This window comes from Anser brachyrhynchus (assembly GCF_964034855.1).
Source record: "Anser brachyrhynchus genome assembly, chromosome: 2".
NCBI classification, from domain to species: domain Eukaryota; kingdom Metazoa; phylum Chordata; class Aves; order Anseriformes; family Anatidae; genus Anser; species Anser brachyrhynchus.
Window position 1 is genome coordinate 98,050,682 of NC_137695.1, and position 15,032 is coordinate 98,065,713.

General features: G+C 45.0%; 1 long non-coding RNA gene across 1 annotated transcript; it reads right to left on the reverse strand.

Annotated features, from left to right (window-relative positions):
• Nucleotides 1-613: 613 nt before the first annotated feature.
• LOC308189378 lies at nt 614-10,316 on the reverse strand. The gene is made up of 3 exons (XR_013946334.1): nt 10,169-10,316; nt 5,530-5,734; nt 614-1,186 (listed from the first exon to the last, which is right to left on the reverse strand). It is a non-coding gene; the product is annotated as an uncharacterized lncRNA (long non-coding RNA).
• Between the last annotated feature and the right edge of the window lie 4,716 nt (nt 10,317-15,032).

Sequence of the window (15,032 nt, forward strand, 5' to 3'; positions counted from 1 at the left end):
GCATTTATGTTTTCTCAAAAACAAAAGCAGACTGAAAAATGAGGTACAAAATGTTATGCAGGTGGGAATCACAAAAAAGCACACCACAGATGAATCCTGAAGGAAAAAGAAATCTGCTCCATGGCAGCTGTACAGCACTGCAATGGTAGTTGCCACACTGGGTCAGCTTTTAAAGGCTTTTCAAATGTCACACTGGTGGGTGGCACTCCCAGGCAAGAGGACAACAGTAGGGAAAGAGAATGGACCAGGGTTCAAGTCCATTTGCTGAGCTAGCAATCAGAGAGTCTGAATAAGATACAAGGTGGGCAAGAAAAAGTATTGGCCAGCTTTGACCCTTCTGGGCATTTTGTCTTGAGGTTCCTGTACCAAAATCTAATCCAAGACATTGCATAAAACTAAAGTTGTGTCTTCCTCTCTCACCTCTTCAAGATATTTACCGACGTTGTCACCTTACACAGCAAATTTCTTCCAAAGGCATCCTCTGAGCACAGCAAAATGCCAACGCCTGCAAGATCTGGCTGCTGACCAAGAGAAATTCAGGTATTGAGAATTTGTGTGAGCCAGCAGGGGTAGCCAGAATCCATATAAAGGGTAAGGGAGTTTTGGATAAATAGTGAAGTCCTTTGGGACTTTGTTAAGGATGAGCATGCTGGTTTGCATGAAGAGAAGAAGAAAGAGACATTGTGCTTTTTAGAGCATTTTACAAGCAGACCAAAATATGGGCCTGCTGTGACCATCAGTGTTGAGTTCTGTTACTGAAAGGCTCATATGAAAACACAGAGAACAACACAAGCCAGCACACCGCAGCTTTCAGCAGGGACGACCCGTTAGGGAGGATGCTCAGAGCTTTTCTAATTACCTGTGTGCCAATCACAGAAGCCAAATCATTCCTAGCTCAGCAAAAACGATGCTCAAAGCTGTTACACATTTTGCTGTACCATAGGAAGGAACAATGCTCGCTGGCATCCCTGGTGGGACAGATATCAGTGCCCCCAGATACACAAGCGCGGCCCCAGCAGCACCTACAGCAGGGTGTGATCCCCCGTGCCCAGGCAGACGGCTGGGTGGCCACAACCCAGGACCAGACCCAGTGACAAACGTATCTGACGTTTTAAATGTACTCCATGCCACTTGCTGCTGCATAGGCTGGTTAGGCTAGAGTCTGAATAGCCCTTTGTCTCCATCCCTGAAAAAAATAATACAGCAAAAATCAGCGGACACGCTTCTTCAGAGAAGATGCTGTGTGATGTGTGAGGGGAGGGCTCAGCGGCATGTCATTTTAGTAACCCCGTGGTATGCTGATGAGTCAACTTTTGTTGAGGATTGTTGCACGTTTTTGTGGATTTTGGCACCTTCTGAACTGTAAACAGAAGAAAAAATTACTTTTCACAGGCCAAAGTTTGCTGTTGCAGGGTTAGAGGTACCTTCATAATCTAAACTGTGATCCATCTGGAGATCTGCAGCAAAGCTCACCAAAAGCTGATAAAATAAACAGTGGATGAAGAGAATTTATATTGGAAATTATCTCAATAACAGTAATAGTAAAGCAGGCCACGTGCAAGGGTGCTGAGCAGTCATCAGAAATTGTTCCAATGATCCTTTAATAACAAAGACTTATTCTTCTTTGTTTTTGTAACACATGCAATGGTGACTTTTTCAGTGTCCTTGAAACTTGCCAAGAATGGGGAAAAAAAGAAAGGAAAACTACGGAAATAGAGGGGAGTGTATTGAAAATACAGGATGACAGAGGGTAGAGAAATGCCTAATCAGCTTTGATGTGGAGCAGATGTACCCTGCATTCCACAGGCAAACACAACACCGAGGCCTCTCAGAAAACAGCGAGGAGGGAAACTCTCCTGGTTCTGCGTAAAAGCTAACGGGAGACATCTCAGGAATTAGGATGTGCAGCAAAAATATTTCTAACAACACCCCCACACATCCCAAAATGTTCCTATCTAAGGAGGGAAGGTAAAAACAGGCAGAGCTAGATTTACACTCTTGGGTACATGGCAGCATTTTTCCAAACTACTCCTGGATTCAGGCACTTTGCAAAGTGCCCTGTGTTGCCCTCAGTCTGGGGATGTTTGCTCTGGCCCCTAGAGATAAAGCTAGTGTGTCATATTTAATACATTACATGAAAGTGTCCAATTAACATGATATGCAAATAAGGAAAATATCTAATTTTGATATATTGCGCTAGCAGAAAATGCAAGACAAAGGCACAAGCAGTGGCAATTTACATTATTAGTTCAATATTTTTTTTTTCTAATAACAGATGATCCTTTCAAGCTGTTAAGTCATAGGAGTACTCAGAAAGGGTTGGTGGAGGGGAAGATTCACAGATTGCTTGGTATCAGCCCACACTGGAAAGCCGCTGAAGCCTTTTCCATTATTCCAGTCTGTAGAGCACAGATCTGGCCTTGCAAGAAATTAATGGCAGAAGCAGCATTGACTCCAACAGAACTGGCGTTTAACCTTCTGGACCATTTGGCTTTATTAGAAGCACGTCAAAGGCATAAATTGCTGGTGAGGAAACAAGAGGCTTTTCCTTGTGGTTGTGCCTCTAGAAGCATGCTGAAGTGTATATATATGTGTGTGTTATAAAGTGCACTTACTGGGCAATTGAGTATATGTGCATATACAAATATATGTAAAGATAATATATTTTGAGAAAGTGTACAATACAATTTGAGAAATGCACTTTGAGGTGCATTTTCTTCCGTCAGTCAGAATATTAATAATTTTTTAAAAGAGGAAAAATGCTCCACTGAATTAGATGAATAGAAAAACTCAAATCCCAAGACTTTTCATTAGTTGGTTTTTTTTTTTTTTTTCCTCTCCAAACAGTAGCGACCTTTTCAGAGAATGAGCTTTGTACCATGCATTATTTTTCTTCTACCACTTATATGGTTGAAAGTTAGAAGAATTCATCATCTTTCCAGTGAAAATACTCTTCCCTTACTTTGGTCTAGTCTGTTCAATATGAAGAAAGAAAATTACTGAGATTAATGATGAAGCATGTTATGTTTTTTTGTTTTTTTTTTTTTTTTTTCTCCCTGCACTATTCAATCATTTTATTGGATGTGATTGATTGGATGTGAACAGTTAAAATAAAAATCAAAACATAAGAGAATGATAAGAATAAGAATAGCTTCTGAGGACACATACAGGCAACCAAAATGCTTCCTACAGCATTTGGGGCTCCAGCATAATGTGCTGTTGCCTTTCCAGCCCTGTATTTCAAGGAGTTCCACAGGACCTGAGGTTTTGCAAGCTGGATTTTTTGGCCAGTCAGGGCTCACAAGAGAGAAAGCTTGAAGAATCAAACGATCAAGGAGAGGGAGTCATGTGAGAAGGGCTACAAGAGCACAGTTAAGGTTTAAGCTGAAATAAAGCCTGCCTTATGGCAGCAAGCGAAGCCCTCTGTTTTTTTTCGTCTGTGCTGGGGTATACACAGCAAGAAGTCCTTCAAAGTCCCCAGTGCCTGAATGAAATTGATTGAAGTGGAAAAAAATAAAGTCAGGTATTAAAAGGCCTGAAAGCAAGGTAATTGCTTCCAGATGTTTTAAAATTGCTTTCAGAAATGAATAATCAAATCCTTCATAAGCAAGACACAATAGCAGAGGCACAAACAGTCACGAATATTTATGAAGAACTCTGTGGAGGGCACCTTTTCTTTCAACAGGGGCATAAAAGCCTGAACAGCCAACAGCATCCAAAATCTGTGTTTTGGACGGTGGCTTGCTGTAGGCTTTCAGATTGGCAGCCAGTTAAGTAGAAAGGATTGACATGCTAATTACAAATGAACACAGCCATGACAAGTGTTGTAGGCCACAAGTTTTTCAGACCTTAATTGAACGTGATAAGAGATACAAAGACTTCGTTTATTGAACCAACAGCATGGGGCCACCGCCTGCCACTCATCTTTGTATGTGGTCTTATAACAAACAGAAAGGTGAACTTAGAGCCTTATTTCCCTTTTGACTGATTTAGCACAGTGAATATTTTGTGTCATTTAATTTTATTTCAAAATTTGGAATTTGTTAGTTCAGCCTGGTTTTTTTATTTTTTTATTTTTATTTTTATTTTATTTCTTAAGACTGAAAAAGACAGCATCTGCCTTGCACTTCATTCTGTTAAAGACAGGTCATGGCACAGACCTGGATCTGATGCCTGCACCACCTCGTGCACCTCCCGCCCTTTGAGAAGCTGAGCACATACCCCAACCTCAGGTCTAAGGTACCAGGGTGCTCCAGTACGAATAAGTGTGTGACCCAAACCAGTACCTTCATCCCTGTCCTATTAGTTGCCAAAAACCTCACGGTGAAGCTGTGGTGATTATAGGCTGCCTGACTCGATAACACTTTTGGTATCCCCATTCATTTTTAACTGTTTTTAAATAGCTGGAAGGGGTCATGTTTCAGACCTACTAGCTGTGAGGAAACCTGGATCCTGGTTTACTGCAAATGTTGCCCCTATGTTGCCACAGTCAGCGTAAAGATCTGAATTGGCCAAGAGGGTGTATTTAAAAAAAAAAAAGAAAGAAAAAAAAAGGCCCTGGAATGCTTTCAAGTTCCCATATATGATTTCGAGGAACTTACTTGAGCCTCAACTGAGCGGAGAGTACTCTTAACATCTACTGTTCAAGCAGTTTAACAGAACTGTTTTTCAAGCAAGCTGCACCAACTATGAACAAGGAATTTCAAACATCAGCCATTTCCATAAGGGCGAGTACTCTACTGATGCATAGGTTTCCACAGAAATAATGCCATGGTGTAGTAAAGGAAAGGAGAGAAAACATATGGCCTCAGGAAAAAAACATCTAATAAAAAAAACATCTAATACAGATTTTCAATGACATTAGCATAAATAGTTTTTTTTTTTGTTTTTTTTTTTTTTTAAAATCACAGAATGGTTTGGGTTGGAAGGGACCCTAAAAACCACCCTGTTCCAACCCCTGCCATGGGCAGGGACACCTCCCACCAGACCAGGTTGCCCAAAGCCCCATCCAGCCTGGCCTTGAACACCTCCAGGGATGGGGCATCCACAGCTCCTCTGGGCAGCCTGTGCCAGGGCCTCACTACCCTCTGGGTGAAGAATTTCTTCCTTGTATCCAAGCTCTCTTTTAGTTTAAAGCCATTACCCTTTGACCTATCCCTACACCCCCGGACAAAGAGTCCAGCTTTCCTGTAGGACCCCTATAGGTACTGGAAGACTGCTATAGGATCTCCATGGAGCCTTCTCTACGATTAATTCTCAGCCTTGAAGTGAACATCTGTATCTACACGCTCTTCAGCACAGAAAGAAATCAGAAGACATCACATCCAAATTTGGTTCCTATGCTGGAAGCAACGTGGTTGGAGGACAGCTGGTGCTTCCCTGCCAAAGCGGGGCTACGAGGTGACCTGACTTCCTCTGGGGCAGATATTTATAATTAAGACACTCTCAACAGGCAGCTGAACAGACGATTAAAGAGATTAAACTGAGCTGAAATGCAGGAGTAACAGAGAGGACAGGCCCTGCGCTCACCTTAGAGCTGGTTGCTCTCCCTGCGCAGCAAGGTCAGCTAGGAGCTCCCCAGGCACACGGTGCCTGTGCACGGCACACCAGCCAGCACTGCTCACCCGGTTCTTCCTGCAGCGCCCTGGGACTTTACCCCATCCAAGCCTGTCTTCTTCATCTCCCCTTTGAAGCTGGCGTGAAGTCTGCTGCTTTACCCCGTGTAGCAGAACAGCTGCCATAAAAAAAGAGCATGAAGTCCCCAAAGATGCACACCAGCCTCCCTTGAGGAATTAAAGCTGATTCCAGGTTTATCTCCCCAGTCTCACCCTCCAGCAGTCTGTTGATACCAAAGCCAAGTCAGGTCTTTCGTAACTGACTTCAGACATGCCCAATGACACCCCAATGGTCAACAACCTTCATGTGTTTTGATTCACCCCCACTTGTATTAATACAGCCTGTCACCATCTCATGGGTTTTCCAGCTCAGTTTGTTATATTAAACAAACCATGCCAGAAAAACGTTTTGGTGGCCTTTGCTTCCTCGTTCCGCTGCAGGCAGCAAGCCTGGAAACCTCCGAGCCACAGCCAAGGGCTCTGACCTTCTCCCACCAGCAGCTGGGACTGAAGCTTCTGCCTGTCCCCACACTGCTGCAGGCTCCAAAGACAAAGCCATCAGAAGCACATAGCTTGCACCAGGAGGAAGAGACGGATGAAAGAACCCCGTAACTGAGCTTGCTCCTGCCTCTGCTGAGTTACTCCAGCTTTCTGACCCAAAGCCTCCCTCTCACAAAGAAAACTTGTGCTTTTTTTGAACAGCTCTAGCTACACTACTAAAAGAAACATTTTAAATCAGAGGCCAAGGATGCACACTTGAACTTCCCCTGATTTGTTCAGAGCTTGTTTCATGGATCACCTATGCTTGGACAGTCTCCCGCCTTCACAGGCACTCTGGAGAGCCAGGAATGACAGCAAAAACAAAGGCAGAACTTGGTATTGCTACAGTGCACGATAAAAACTTCATTTTCCCTGTCTAAACAGCTCTCCTGGTGTCGACAGGACAGGGAACAGGAGCATGGTTAAATACCAACTGAAATGTGTGCAAGACTTGGGCCTTAAGCAAGAAATGTCTTGTTTCACACAGAAGGCATTATTTGTGTTAGTCTTTCAGGGGAGGCAGGCAGAATTGAGCAATCGTTCAATGCAAGATGAAGTTTTCTTGCAGTGAGACACAAGCCATTATCAGCACTGAATTAGCTGAAAAAGTGATAAAAATCAGTGACTTTCTAGGCTTGAGACAGATCGACTGCATTTCCACTCACCTTGTACAGCAAGCCTGTTGACAGGTTAGAGTACAGATGGCTGTGCAAACAAGAGAATATTGATAAAATGAAGACATTTTCCTTCCAAGAAGTGGAACTTATTATTTCCCTTTTGGATCATTTTCCTGCGTGTCAGGTGCAAAAGTCCAAATGCTTTGGTCCTGTTAGTTATTTTGCTGTAATTTGTGTTTCCACCTCCTCTGCTCCACTACCTACCTCTTCCTCAGTCTCTGCAGAGGGTATTGCATATGAGGGCAGAAAGAATTACCAGCAGCACTGTTTAATCAAAATGTTTTCCCAATATAAACAACCTAAAAGACAGGGCAGAAGGACAATGGGAAGACCCAAAGGGAAAAAAAAATCAACTTGATTAACTTTCCACAGGGATATTTCCTCTGTTCGGAGTTTGTCAGATTGGCACGTGCTCTGCTGCAAACAGTTTCTACAACTAGTGCTATAAGCTACCACAACCTTTTTCCTTTGAGCAGACAGCTTTTCTAGGAACTTCCTTGCTATAGAACTGTGGCTTAATGCTTCCTAAAATACCCTCTTACATGGTGCAGAGGAAGTACAAAAGATTATGGAAGCATAGCATGTGTGATAGGTACCTCCTTTCTTAAAAATATCCACTATTTAACCAATTAGATGGTCTTAGCTAGTTTTCTGGAAGAGAGATGAGTGAGTGAAGATATACGTCCAAGGAAAGGGAAACAGTCTGCAACAAAATTCCTTTTCTCAGCCCTGCAGTGAACACATGTAATGCTAAGGAGATAATATCAGAAAGTAAGGAGTAACTCTTCAATGACAAATGAAATCAATGACAGAGATGGACACACAACTTCCAGCTGTGTTCTTCAGTGCATTCGCCAAACCTTGAGAGAATTCTGCTAAAGATGAAAAAGTACGTTCACAAGACAGGTGAGCATGGTCACTTTTGCTATAATCTAGTAGATTTGTTGCTCTCCAGATGACAGCAAGTCAAGAACAGAAAAAAATAATCACAGAGGGCATTCACCCAAGCCATCTAATCAACACCTCAAGTAAAGGCGGCCACTAACACTACACTTTGCACATGATATAGCTCAGAGCACTGGGTGGCCTCCTGCTACTTTGAAGTCATCAGCCTTTGATCATCAGCAGCTGCATCTAGACCTATTCTGACAGCAAATCTCCTACCTCCTTAAGAGGTTCAAGTTGTCTAGTCAACCCATTTTGAACTTCACCACCTCTAGGAGAGTAGAAGCCCTGCTTTTGTAGAATAAGCTCTTATCTGTAGCCGTTCTTCCATTTATGCATCATTTTCCTTTCCCTCAAGTCCCTTATCCCCGAGAATGGCTCCTGTTATCCCTTTATGATAGTTTGGGTTTATTCTCTTCTCCAGGTGCTCCTGTGGCACTGTGCATTGTTCTGCTGTTTCCTGAGAGCAGCTAGATTTCCTTATTTAGATCAGGTGTTCTTTGTGGCATGAAATGCCTTGTTTTAGTGCACACAACGTAAGAACATGAGAATCAAATAGCACAAATATGACACTGTCAGCAGTTAGACTACAGCATCCAGGATTAAGGGATACCCCAAGGCTAAGATACTAGCTGGCAAAGACTGAATTCAGCCAACCTCAATCTTATGTACCACGCAAAACTGCAGTGTCTGCGTGTCGTTGAAAGCCTAATTATATGTCTCCTATGCATCTGTCACAGCAGGAACCTTCTCTCTTACCTCTCCAGCGCGTGCAAGGTGTGGTCAAGACCAGCCCAGCCGAAACACGGTGGCAGAGGCAGCCTCATCTGGACTGCTGCTTTTCCTGACCTTCCTTAAGCATGGAAGGGAAAAGTGACCTAACTGCGTGTGGGTAACCTGTAGATCATTGCTGCCTTTAGTGCTAGTACCTGGTTTAAAACCTGGGTTTCTGAAAGGGGTGCTGGAAGCTCCTTCGGCCAGCTGTCACCAGTTAGTTACACTTAAGAGTGTTAGTTAAACATTCACATCAGCATTACATTAACAGCAACATTAGCATCTGCTTATTTATCAGTATGCCTCATTAAAAGCGAGCAAGCAATTATTTCCAAGAGCATGTTGTAGTCATTTGCATAGGAGGTGTGCGAATGCTACCGGTGAGCACTCACAGGGACCAGGGAGAGGAGTTGTCTGGAAACCACACTGAGTCTGGACTGAGTAACTAGGTTACACAGTGAGCCTACTCTTACCACCAAGGATGCATTTGCTTCTGCTTTGGTGCCAGGGCAAACAGCCCAGGGAAAGCAGAGGTCTCACATGCATCTGCCTCGTTTGCTGCAATAAGTTTTCCTTCTTTGCTAAGTGAGTTTTGCTGTGTGAACGCTGTTCTAGATGGCTGTGCAGCCAGAGAAGCATCTAAATAGCTCTGAAGGCAAGTTGTGGCATTTAAAGGTCATTCTCATTGCTCTGTCTTGAGAGCGCTCAGCTGACTGAACCAGCATATTAAGTCAGTGACACTGCAGCTAAGTGATGTTTGCCCTGAATAGCTGGTTGCTGAGGTGGAGAGAACAGTTAGAAAAACAGTGCTTGGCTCGGTGAGCCTTCTGGGTGAATTCATGGCTAAATAAATATATAATGAAGTGGTGAATTCATAGCTACATAAATATAGAGCAAATCGGTGCCCTGCCCTACAGAGGTCCAGGTGGAACTATGCACTTAGGAGTGAAGCTCTGGTACCGAGACCCTCTATTACAGGTTTTCGTCTTATCAGCATGACAACTGCTTGCTGTCAACCCTGCCTTGGTGTGGAAGTGTGAGAGCAGACGTTTTAAGCAGCTTAGTGCTCCCTTGGCTGCGGGTGCTGGAGCTGGGGCATCAGGGGGAGGCACTGCTTGCAGGAGGCTGGCTAGGAAAGGCAACAGCTAAGGAATTTGGGAGCACTCAGATTTCCCCGTGCACCTTCATCCCTACTTTTGTGCACCTGTAGTGGGGCATTTTTACAGCACAGATTGACACAGAGATATGATGCCGGCTTCTCAGTTAACACCACACAGTAGCAAGAGCACCCCAGCCTCTCTGAGAATGTGAAAAAGATGAATCCCCACGTTAATTAAAAGTAACAGAATGGAAACAAGCAGTAGGTTGTCTTGCATCACTGCCACAAGCTGGGATTTAAGATAGGGCACCACTTCTCAAATGTTACACAAGACTAGCTCACACCACCTAAACGTCTGGCTTCGGACCAGGACAAAAGCAAGCACTGTAAACTGAAAAAACTGTAATTGCTGTTAACATCTGATACACATTCCTCCTCCAAGCTTTTTTCTTTTATTTTTTTAAGGGATGGAGTGTATTTTGTCAATTAAACTTTGGCCCTCAGGGCCAGTTACTCACCTGCCATGGAGCATCTCGACCTGGGGCACCCTTTGGGGGCCATGCTGAGGTAGAACAGCTTTGCTCGCCCAGCTCTCTCCTTCCCCTCTATGGTCCCAGCAGGAGGTGGAGCGCTGTGGCTGCTTCTGCAGGGGTTTAACCTCACAGCTGTGTGCCATCAGTGAGGAGTGCCCCCTGCCATTACCCTGGAAGGATTAATATCAGCCAAGGGATATTCAAAGCCAGCGGTCAGTCTGTGGCCTTTGGAAACCTCGTAGCACAGGGAGGGCTCTGATAAAGTGGCAGAGGTTTTATATGCTGGCTTTTGTGGATATGCCTTTACATCTGGTAAAGATCATCACGGTACAAGGTACAGAAGCAGCCCCATGTGTTTCCATCAGCCCCATCACCAGTGACAGACAGCAGATCCACCTGCAGGTGCCACAGTGCCTATGTCCTCAGTGCCCATTCAGGAATAACAGGCTTTCATAATATTGTGACGTGGGACTTTGGTGCCTTAACGTGTTTGCTAGCGTGAAGGAGAACAGCATTAAAAAAAAAAAAAAAAGGTAAAAAAGGTGTTTGCTCTCAGGAAAGCTCTCTGTAGTTAGCAAACAGGGGAGACCTCCACTGGGTAGCGTAATGTCCCCTTGATGTTGTACGCAGCACAGCTGTATCTGAATGAGGCTGAGGGTGGATGATTACGGCAGTGTACAACAAGCCATACGTGGCTGCAAGGGAGTTTCTACCTCCTCTCAATTGCATGTGATTTTTTTCCCCCTGTGGTCAGCCAGCTGCTGACTGTAACTACCACAGTCACCATCAGTCTTCAACAAGCGTCTGAAGGTCTGGTAGAAAGAGGTTAAGAGGAAAAGAGTCTGAAATCCTCCCTGACGGGCAGCTATTTCTCTGCACGTATAGTGCCTGGCACTGCAGTGACCCCAATCTAATTTGGCATCCCCACGGTAATGCATTTTAAATGCCACTACTTTGAGAACAATGAGGCTGATGTTTAATGGACAAACAATCCCAGGTGAAATAACACAGTAGATTTCATAAATTAAAGCCAAAGATTTAAGGGAAAAATCCAGACATAACTCTTTCATCAGTGCATAGGGTAAACGGATTTTCTGACCAAGCAGCCCTGCAAAATGACCTCGCAGCGATGTATTTCCAGGATTCGTGCTGGGATGCCACCTATCTGGCTGGCTTCTGCTCGGGAGGGCTTTCACAACCGGCCAGCAAGCACACACCTGAAGAGGCTTCTCCTTTTCGCGATCTACATTTGAGATACAGGATTCAGAGCAGAAGGAGATGCTGATCCCCAAGGGAATGGGCATCACATGTCACATTTTGCAGTTTTTTACTGCTTTACATGCTTTGTTACAAAGCACTGGCTGTGCCCATTCCTCCCCAGGGGCAGCAGTGCAATCGGCTGGCTGCAGGGAGCAAGCAGCAGCCCAGAGCTGAGACGAAATTGCTCCAGAGAGGTAGCTAGGGGAAGCCTCAAAACACGTTTTTTGGAGTCCCTGGGTTTGCCGGCGAGGCTTTTTGCCAGCTTTCCCTCCGCCAGCTCACCTGTGTGAGTCAGAGCAGCCGCTGGCTGCGGGGCAGGTGGGGTTCATGAGGGCTGCTGGCGGCTCTCAAATCGCTCCCCACCCCGGGAGCAGCCATCCAGCTCGGGGCTGGGACATCTTTCCTCATCTGTATTTGCTCAGGAGCTGGCACGACGAGGTTTGCAAGCCTAATTTAATAGTGACTTGTTACTAATAATTATCATCCACACACTAATAATTACATATGATGGCTTCAACAGCCGTCCAGCCCAAGAGGCGCTGCGAATGCCAGGCCCTGTTTGCTCAGGGACTCTTCCCCTCTTCTGAAAACCATCCGAAATCTCCTCGTCCACGTGGCTGGTGGCCGTGTGCTGCCACTTATGCAGCTGCAGAGGAGGGATGTCAGGGCCAGACTCGGTGGCAGCCAGCTTTTCCCAGCCCCGCGACGGCTCCCCGGCTCCCCGGTTCCAAACCATCAGTGCTAGATGTCGGTCTGGCTGAGTTGTTACGCCAGGAATGCTAAATTACAGCGCACAGCAAACCTCCAGGAGGCTTGAATTGCTTAGAGAGTAATTTCACTGTGTCTCTGGCATCCTGTGCATGCATCTGTAATGGTTGTCCCCATCCCTCTTGTTTTCACTTTAATTGAAGGGTACGCGCAACCTCAAAATTAAACAAAAACAAAAACAAAAAACAAAAAACCAAACATATGCTTAAATACTATGCACACACAGAGAAATGTTGGCATTTAATCCGTGCACATGTGTTAAAATCCACATATTGTGGATATATAGTGGCACACCCACAGCCACTAGAAGTACACATATGCAACAACCTGCGAGTAATGTAAAATTGCACCTCGAAAACTGGGGTTGTCTAGTTCATGTTACATCTGGACTTTTGATTTCTGCTCATGAAGCCCTGCTGCACAACACAGAGCCACCAGCACTCACACCTTGTTGGTATGTGGGGCTTCAAAAGCAAGAGGCAGGCTTTCTCAGCCCAGACAGCACCCACTGGAAAGTGGTACTGAGCCAAGAAAGTCTGGCAAGCCTACAGAGTGTGGCTCCCTCCTCGTAAAGACATGAGCGGAAGGATGAATCTGTGTTAGCAAAACAGGATAAATAAGATAGATGAGAAAACGGGGGGAAAAAAATCAGGAGCACGTGATTTATTTTGAGGGCAGGGTGGAAGTAAAGTGTCTTTGTCGTTCCTCCTAACCATCAGCCTTTAGGGATCTCTGTCCTGACTTTTCCACATACACTTCTAGACTAGGAGCTCACTTGCAGTCATCCTCAAATGCCTTCTGCAAAATATTTGCTCCAAGTTTGATCAGCTCTGATTAACTGGAAGTTATTAACGTGGCATTTGTAGCATTAAATGAATGTAGCCCCAGCCCAAAGAACAGCTTAAAGCCAGTGCCATTGAGCTGTGCTCTGTGACAAAAGAGAGAAAAAGTTTTTTCTTCTGTTCTGCCTAATGGTGACCAAGCAGCACAAATGCTGCCGTAGTGCCTGGCTGCATCCCCATCACCTGCACCACCGCAAGCCCCCTGTGTTTCCCTTCCCTGCCCTGCCAGAGCCATTTGGCAGCACCCTGGAGAAGGGCTGGATGTCCAGACTGCCCTGATAATCCTTGCTAGTTCTGCACGAGCTCTCCTGACAGCATTCCTGCAAGGTGAGAGGCGAGCAATGAAAGTCTTGTTGACTGAGAACCGCATGTCTTCCTCACCCCTTGTAATTACCCGAACTGGTCTCCTGGCTTTCACTGCTCCTTCATCTCTGGTTGTGCTGAACTGCAGCATACGGTTCATTACAGCTGCACATCACAGCTACCACTATCCCTCAGCATTATTTACAAATAGGAAGTGAAGGAACCTAATTTCTTGTTCTTAAAGGAGAGAAGCAGAGAACAAAAAGGAGAGGGATGGAAAGGGACTGGTCACCTCCTGGCAAATGAGGCACAGGACAGGGTGGGCAAATTCCCACTGGTAGGACAGGCATGTTGGGCTGACCCTTGTGAGATGCCACCTTTCTGCCACGTGCCGTGGGGTGGAGGCACAAGTGGCAGCTTGTACTGTAGTCAAAACCATGCAGACGTCACTTCTGGCTCTGCTGAATTCAATAGAAGTCTTCTTAGTCTGCTCTTAGCAAGCAAGTGCATCACTTGTGAAACAAGGGGTAGCACAAGCTTAAGCTGACACTTTAAAAAGTGTTATAGGCCATATCCTGCTTGGAAAAAGTGGGCACATGGAGCAAACGCTACAGGTGGCGTTTTCCCAGTTACTCTATGTGTTTATCTGTGGAAAATCTCCCATTAGTACAAGAAATGGACATTTCCTTGAGTGCCACGAGACAATCACAACTGATTTCCTGATTTGTGGTTTCAAATTCTTGTTTGCTCGAGGAATCATGTCTGCAGGCAAGGCAGCTCGAACACGCAAGCAGAGGCTGCTGTGCATCTGGGACTGAGAGTACTGGCAAAGAGCAACCTCACCAAAGCACCCTGAAAAAACGTGAAGCTCGAGAGAGAGAGCATGACCTTTAAGTGACAGCATTGCTGACAGAAAGTATAAAGGGAAGGAAACGGGGAGTCATGTAACTTGGGTTGATTCTCAGATATAATGTCATCCATTTAAAGTTAATTTCATTTAACGTTAATTTTCATTAGCTCACATCTGTTGCCGAGATTTAACCTGTGAACTCTAGCTGCTTTTCCTGGCAGCCCTTTATATCGATTACAAAACCCCACCACACCAAACCACGGCAAACCCAATTGCTCCCAGGAGAAAGGCTCGGCGAGAGGATGAGCTGTGCATGACAGGCATCGGTTGCATTGGTGTTCAACGTAGAGTTGCAAGTAGGTTCTCAGCTGACAAGAGGGAAACAGTTCCTACGTATAGAAGGAAGAGTCTAATACAGCCCAGAGCTGTAATTTGTCTTAATATTGGCCCAGGCACAACTTTATGTAGAAGTGAAGATGTGAAAACATTTCCATAAGCCCTGGCTGAAATTTAAAAGGGCTCCAGCCACTAGTCTCAGCTGTTTCTCTTTGTGTACTATTACAGCTGGCTGACGTCTGCCTTTGACACTTGGTTGAGGTAAGTGAGCTTCAAGACTGTGAAACAGTCCACGCTGGAAAATTGCCCTAGGGACTCAAATAAGCCAGGTGAAGATGCAGTCAGGTTTTTCAAAACTGGTGTTGTGAATTGTTGTGACTTTATATGCATGTAATATTGTAATTTACAGTAATGTCGGCAGAACTGAGATCTGGATGCTCTAAGTACCCTTAACACCACTCTAAAATGAAATGTGCAGTGATTTAAGATA